Raw genomic sequence first — 8,448 nt, forward strand, 5'->3', positions numbered from 1 at the left:
TAGAACAAAAAATTTCACAATTTTTATGGAAACACAAAAGACCCCAAATAGCCAAAGCAATCTTGAGAAAGAAAAAAGGAGCTGGAGGAATCAGGCTCCCTCACTTCAGACTATACTACAAAGCTACAGTAATCAAGACAGTTTGGTACTGGCACAGAAACAGAACTATAGATCAATGGAACAGAATAGAAAGCTCAGAGATAAGCCCACGCACATATGGTCACCTTATCTTTGATAAAGGAGGCAAGGATATACGGTGGAGAAAAGACAGCCTCTTAAGTAAGTGGTGCTGGGAAAACTGAACAGCTACATGTAAAAGAATGAAATTAGAACACTCCCTAATACCATACACAAAAATAAACTCAAAATGGATTAAAGACCTAAATGTAAGGCCAGACACCATCAAACTCTTAGAGGAAAACATAGGCAGAACACTCTATGACATAAATCACAGCAAGATTCTTTCTGACCCACCTCCTAGAGAAATGGAAATAAAAACAAAAATAAACAAATGGGACCTAATGAAACTTAAAAGCTTTTGCACAGCAAAGGAAACCATAAACAAGACGAAGAGCCAACCCTCAGAATGGGAGAAAATATTTGCAAATTAAGCAACTGACAAAGGATTAATCTCCAAAATTTACAAGCAGCTCATGCAGCTCAATATCAAAAAAACAAACAATCCAATACAAAAATGGGCAGAAGACCTAAATAGACATTTCTCCAAAGAAGATACACAGATATACAGATTGCCAACAGACACATGAAAGAATGCTCATTAATCGTTAGAGAAATGCAAATCAAAACTACAATGAGGTATCATCTCACACTGGTCAGAATGGCCATCATCAAAAAATCTACAAACAATAAATGCTGAAGAGGGTGTGGAGAAAAGGGAACCCTCTTGCACTGTTAGTGGGAATGTAAATTGATACAGCCACTATGGAGAACAGTACGGAGGTTCCTTAAAAAAGTAAGAATAGAACCACCATACGACCCAGCTCCCACTGCTGGGCATATACCCTGAGAAAACCGTAATTCAAAAAGAGTCATGTACCAAAATATTCATTGCAACATTGTTTACCATAGCCAGGACATGGAAGCAACCTAAGTGTCCATCAACAGATGAATGGATAAAGAAGATGTGGCACATATATACAATGGAATATTACTCAGCCAGAGAAAGAAACGAAATTGAGTTATTTGTAGTGAGGTGGATGGACCTAGAGTCTGTCATACAGGGTGAAGTAAGTAAGAAAGAGAAAAACAAATACCGTATGCTAACACATATATGGAATCTAAAAAAAAAAAAAAAAAAAGTGGTTCTAAAGAACCTAGGTGCAGGACAGGAATAAAGATGCAGACGTTGAGAATGGACTTGAACACACAGGGAGGGGGAAGGTTAAGCTGGGCTGAAGTGAGAGAGTGGTATGGACATATATACACTACCAAACATAAAATAGATAGCTAGTGGGAAACAGCCTCATAGCACAGGGAGATCAGCTCGGTGCTTTGTGACCACCTAGAGGGGTGGGATAGGGAGGGTGGGAGGGAGACACAAGAGGGAGGAGAAATGGGGATATACGTATATGTATAGCTGATTCACTTTGTTATACAGCAGAAACTAACACACCATTGTAAAACAGTTATATTCCAATAAAGATGTTAAAAAAACCCCAAAAAACAAAAACTGCCACATCATATTTAAAGCACATTGAATGGACTCTGATTACAATAGTAATGTTACAGCATCATTATACACTTCAAAAAGACATGAACAAGCTTAACTTTAACAATTGAACAAGTGTTAAGTGAACCATATAACTCATGGAATTACTTGACCCGATGGGAAGCTGTGGTCTCAGAGAGCAATGTTGGGGTTTCAGAGGTAAAGTTAAGTTGTGCCGTGCCCAAGAACTGTGAGCCTTGGTTGCTGGGTCTCTACCACGTTGCAAGCTCCTGTGTTGAGGGAATCAGAGCGTGGTGGACAAAATCCTTCACTGATATTCCATGGAACACCAGCCCCACAGGATTCCTGACCACAAAGGTTTTCTGTAGTTAGACGTATTTTTAGGGAAGATGCCTACTTTGCCCCTCTCTGGGCAGTTAGGAGTGCACATTCTTACTGTGCAAAATGACACTTTAGCTGTCTTTGCACCATTTCTGCCATCCTAACAATGCAGTTATATCACAAATTTTGTTTGAGCCAATATTCAGTATTTACATGGTTATAGTACATGAATCAGTGTACTGCTGAGCCAAGTAGCATACCATAATTGCATTTCCTTTCTTGTATGCTCACATCAGGTTTTACAACAGCTTGATTCTCTTTTAAATGCCATCCTTCCTTGGAGCCAGCAGCCTGACTGTTCCCTTCTGGATCAGCTGCTCTCTGGGACTGTTACAAAGGTGCAGTCTGGGACTCATTTTCTCTGTCTTCTTAGGATATACCTTCCCATTCTCCTGTCTGGAGCCCTGTTTCCTGGGATCCATGTTCTTCTCTTTTTTGGCTTTCTTCCTCATATCTTCTACTACCTATCTAGTTGCTTCCTGAAAAGCCTGAATGTGTCTTGTTGGTCTAAAAGTATCTTTATTCTATCCTCATACTTGAGTCATAGTTCAGTTGGGAATTTAATTCTAGGTTGAAAATAAATTTCCCTCAGAATTTTGCCTTCTAACATCCTACGTGGTTATTGAGAATTCAATTGTGATTCATGTTTCATGTCTTTGGATGTGACATTTTTCCTGTCTGGAAGCATTTAAGAAGTTATCTTTACCCGTGTTGTTCTAAAATTTCATGATGAGGAGTCTAGATGTGAGGTCTTTATTCATTAACTTTGTTGGGCAGTCAGAGAGTCATTTCAGTCAGGGGAGTCATATATTTCAGTTCATGGGAAACGTTTTTGTAGCACATATTGGATGGTTTTCTTCTTTTTTTTTTCTGGAATGTCTATTACATAATTATTGAACTTGGATTATCTTCTAAATTTATTTCTTATTTTTCATCTTTGTTTTTTATTTTCTTCATTTTGGGCCTGGGGATCCTTCCCTTCCCCTTTTGTTGGTCTCCACTTCTTGAACTACATCTCAGCTGGGGTTTGTCATTCAGGTGTTTGGTATCAGTGTCCATTATTTTGGCTCTGAGACCTAATATGCTGTTAACCCCACTCCCACTGTGAGGCACTGGAGACCAGACTCAGGAAAAGGTTAGCCAGCTTCTTGGTTGAGGGCTGGGAGACAGCCCAGCCCTTTTGAGTCTCCTACAGTAATGAGAATGAAAAGCACATTGATATCTTAGTACATTATTTGGCTATCACTTGCAGTTGGAAAGCCTGGTTCCATTTAACTGGACTTTTCCAACCTTATTTGGCCATAGAACTCCTTTCCCCTCTTAACATTTATTAACATTGTATCAGTCTGGGCCCAGAGGAAACAGCTGGCACAGTCAGATGGGAATAATGTAAAGAGGGTTAATTTAGAAAAGGACTAGGAACAAAGGCATGGGCAGGGTGTAACGGACGGTGCATGAACTTGAGACCAGGAGCAATAGCATTGTTTCCACCCCATCCTGAAGAGCCAGGAAGGTGCAGGGGAATTTGGGGGGTCAAATTTGTCAGCCTTGTCGGTATCTGTTCAAAGTTCCCCATTCTGTATTTCAGAGAGCTGCTACTTCTCCACCAGCGCCCTTACCTTACGTCCAAGGTCTGGCAGGTTTGAGAATTAATTGGTGCTGGGACTCTACAGCCCCGACTGTCAGACTCTGGGCTTGGTCCTCACCATACCTGCCTTGTGATACCTGCAGGAGGTGAGAAACTGTAATGCTGCCACAGAGCCTCCAGTTCTCCAAGTTAGTTCTTAATGACACCTCCATACACTCCAGGGATGGTAGACTGAGGAGTGAGAGGGGTCTGTTGTCTCATGCCCACTCCCAGACAAGGAGCATCCCAGGACAGGGCTCAGCCTAAGGCACAATGTCTGTCCAGAAGCCTGGCCAGGGCACTGGAGGGGGAGTCACTTCTCTAGAAGCTCTGGTCCCTGGAGCCAAGGGTGATGCCTAGGAAGCAGCGTGCTTATCAGCAGATACGTTGTCAACCTGGAGGATGAGGCAGTGAGGGTGGCCCTGGGTTTAGGCAATGGGAGAGAGCCTGGAGAGAACTGGGACAGCCACGCCAGAAGTGTGGAGCTGGAGCAATTCTCTGGATTGGAGATCCTGGTTGCAGTGACTTTTGATGGATTCTCTGACCAACACGTGGTCAGGAGGAGAGGGACTCAGGCTGCTGGGATGGAGGGGTGCTGATGCTCATTTTCACCAGCTGTACCACTTTTTCTGCCAGCACCTCCCTCTCTCTCCTTACGTCTTCCCGGTCCTCTCTCTGCCCTTCTCCTTTCTGTTCATTTCCCCTTTCTCCTGCGTTGCTCCTTTTATTTTCCCACGTCTGTCTTCTCCCCCATCTTTTCATGTCTCTTTTCTTCTGTGTTTTAGTCTCTTCTCCCTTTTGTGATACACTATTTGTATTAGGCTGTGCTATCTATATATTTTAAATCCCAGAGGTGTATCTGCTAATTGTCCTTTTAGGGAAATAATTATGGAAGTTAAGATGATTAGATAATGAAAGCATTCTCTGGGGCTGGCCTCTTTACAAAATGATGATGGGGTGGTGATGAGAACAGGCATCGTTTCTACTTAAACTAACAGGGTGGTACAGCTCTTACCAGAATGCTTTGAATACCTGGAATGTAATTATATCCCTCCCAGAGCCTGGACAGAGGGCAAACTCTGGGAGTAGCATCCTGGGAACAAGATGGGATATTCTGTGGCCCTCTGTGAAGGCAATGATCAGGGAACTCCGTGATATGGCTTGGAGCTCAGGACCCCATGGAATTCCTAGATCCAAATGAAGATTCTTGGAGTTTCTGAAATGTGTATAATTGTGCGTGCGTGTGCGTGCGCACAAACACACGCACATGCAGGGCAAGATTATGGCTTCCCTCAGGCAGAGGGTTTTGTAGACAGTAAATTGCTGAAACACATCATCTCTGGAATTGCTTCATTGCACACTAATGGTTGCTGTAAGCTTCCTGCTCACTCACTCTTGTCATATAAAAAGTGTTCACGAGGGACTTCCCTGGTGGCGCAGTGGTTAAGAATCCGCCTGCCAATGCAGGGGACACGGGTTCAAGCCCTGGTCCGGGAAGATCCCACATGCCATGGAGCAACTAAGCCCATGTGCCACAACTACTGCGCCTGCGCTCTAGAGCCCGCGAGCCACAACTACTGAGCCTGCGTGCCGCAACTACTGAAGCCCGCACACCTAGAGCCTGTGCTCCGCAACAAGAGAAGCCACCGCAATGAGAAGCCCACGCACCGCAATGAGAAGCCCACGCACCGCAACGAAGAGTAGCCCCTGCTCGCCGAAACTAGAGAAAGCCTATGCACAGCAACGAAGACCCAATGCAGCCAAAAATAAATAAATAAAATAAATTAAAAAAAAAAAAAAAAAAAAGTGTTCACGAGACAATCCTTTCGTCGTCTGGGTTCTGCTCTTGATCCAGCACTGACTGCATTGTAACACCCTCCTGGCACTCCTGGGCCATTGCAAGTGCCTGCCACTCCCTCGCATCCAGCAAAGAGCTGACCTCCGCAGGCAGGAAGAGACGGAATGCTCTCAGCCAAAGGCCAGTGGACACAAGGAGAGGAGGTGGCAGTAGAGGAGGGCATGAGTGGGGAAGGGACAGAGAGAAAGGGTTCAGAGAGTATTGGGTGGTGGGACAGCAGGAAAGTGGGACTGGGTAAATGTGCTTCCTGTTGCGGAAGGGAGGGTCTGGAAGGACTAATGACCGGCAAGAATGAAAAGGGAGGGGAGACTAATTCTGACTGAGAGCCTGCTGTTTTACAAAGAGAGAATGTGATGCCCAAAGAGGTTAAATTACCTGCCCAAGTCATGGTTAGCACATGAGGGACAGAGATGCAAATCCAAGGCTCATGGTCCTCATCCTGGCACACCCTGCCCAGAAAATAGGATTGCAATGGATGTCAGAGTTAAATTACTCCCCTCCACAACCTCAAGAAAGAGGACCCTTTAAAGACCCTTCAGGCAAGAAGTGTCCGCTGAAATACGTGCTATCACTAGGAATTTGTGATTCATCCAGGTTTAGCCATAAGAAAGGAAGGAAATTCCTCTCCAGATTTAACTAGAAGTTCTCTCAGTAAACCCTAAGCCCTTTTGCATTGTCCATCTCCCCATAATCCACGCCACCCTTCCCCCCTTCATCATTCCTCATGGCCAGCAAAGGAAGTGGTTTTCATATTGTAGTGTGACAGCAAAGAAATGTAGCCTAAGGACACAGTAGAAGGTGGCTCAGATAAAAGATTCCCACTCTTCCGACTTATTTTGTTCCTCTGACTTATTTATTATTGTTAGGCACAAGCACAGAACAGCCTCAATTGGGGGTGCTCCTGATTTCAGAATTTCCTCCCCTTCAGCCTCCATTAAGGAAACCATGGAGCTGAGTTCTTCCATGAAGTCCTGTCTCTGGATCCTGATGGCTCACCCATCCTTGCAGGCTTCCTGGGGGTCCCAGAGCCTCTCACCACATTCACTGCTGACAGCGTTGCCAGGTTTAGCAAATAAAAATACACAATGCTCTGTTAAATATCAATTTCAGATAAAACCCAAATGCATGTTTTGTTTAAGTGTAACCCATGCAATATTTGGGACACACTTATGCAACGGAAGTGTTTGCTGTTTATCTGAAAAGATTTTATTTGGAAGCTCCACAGCTGGGGATGCCGTCAGCATGATTTTACTGGAGTGAGTACAGTTAGATCTGTTAGAAGAAGTCAAGTGCCCCGAGTCCCAGGGCAGGAATTACAACACCACACTGTTTCCTTCAGGAGCTGTCTCAGCTTCCCCTGTTCCTCCTTCAGTCTAGACTGAACTTCTATGTCTGCAATACCCTGTTCATGACCAAACAGTGCACAGATGACTTTTCAGAGCCATTTGCCTAGCCTTCTCGCAATATCAGTGAGTATCCATTTTTCTGACTTGTAAAATAATACACGTTCATTGATAAAAATTGGAAAGTACAGCTAAATACGGGGGATCCTTGATGGGTAGAGTAATCTTGGTTGTAGGTTTTTCCCTTTCATCACTTTAAATATGTCCTGCCACTACCCTCTGGCTTGCAGAGTTTCTGCTGAAAGGTCAGCTGTTAACCTTATGGGGATTCCCTTGTATGTTATTTGCTGTTTTTCCCTTGTTGCATTTAATATTTTTTGTGTGTGTTTAATTTTTGATAGTTTGATTAATATATGTCTTGGCATGTTTCTCGTTGGATTTATCCTGTATGGGACTCTCTGCTCTTCCCAGATTTGATTAACTATTTCCTTTCCCATATTAGGGAAGTTTTCAACTATAATCTCTTCAAATGTTTTCTCAGTCCCTTTCTTTTTCTCTTCCTCTTCTGGGACCCCTATAATTCGAATGTTGGTGCATTTAATGTTGTCCCAGAGTTCTCTGAGAGTGTCCTCAATTCTTTTCATTCTTTTTTCTTTATTCTGCTCTGTGGTAGTTATTTCCACTATTTTATCTTCCAGGTCACTTATCCATTCTCCTGCCTCAGTTGTTCTGCTATTGACTCCTTCTAGAGAATTTTAAATTTCATTTATTGTGTTGTTCATCAGTTTGTTTTCTGTTTAGTTCTTCTAGGTCCTCGTTAAACGTTTCTTGTATATTCTCCATTCTATTTCCAAGATTTTGGATCATCTCTACTATCATTACTCTGAATTCTTTTTCAAGTAGACTGCCTGTTTCCTCTTCATTTGTTTGGTCTGGTGGGTTTTTACCTTGCCCCTTCATCTGCTGTATATTTCTCTGTCTTCTCATTTTGCTTCACTTACTGTGTTTGGGGTCTCCTTTTCGCAGGATGCAGGTTCGTAGTTCTCATTGTTTTTGGTGTCTGCCCTCAGTGGCTTAGGTTTGTTCAGTGGGTTATGTAGGCTTCCTGGTGGAGGGGACTAGTGCCTGTGTTCTGGTGGATGAGGCTGAATCTTGTCTTTCTGGTGGGCACGTCCATGTCTGGTGGTGTGTTTTGGGGTGTCTGTGACTTTATTATGATTTTAGGCAGCCTCTCTGCTAATGGGTGGGGGTGTGTTCCTGTCTTGCTAGTTGTTTGGCATAGGATGTCCAGCACTGTAGCTTGCTGGTCGTTGAGTGGATCTGGGTCTTAGCATTGAGATGAACATCTCTGGGAGAGCTTTCGCCATTTGATATTACATGGAGTTGGGAGGTCTCTGGTGGACCAGTGTCCTGAACTCGGCTCTCCCACCTCAGAGGCACAGGACTGACACCTGGCCAGAGCACCAGGACCCTGTCAGCCACACGGCTCAGAAGAAAAGATAGAAAAATAGAAAGAAAGAAAGAAAAAAGAAAATAAATTAAAAGTTAT

This window comes from Balaenoptera acutorostrata, chromosome 6 (genome assembly GCF_949987535.1).
Source record: "Balaenoptera acutorostrata chromosome 6, mBalAcu1.1, whole genome shotgun sequence".
Taxonomy (NCBI): domain Eukaryota; kingdom Metazoa; phylum Chordata; class Mammalia; order Artiodactyla; family Balaenopteridae; genus Balaenoptera; species Balaenoptera acutorostrata.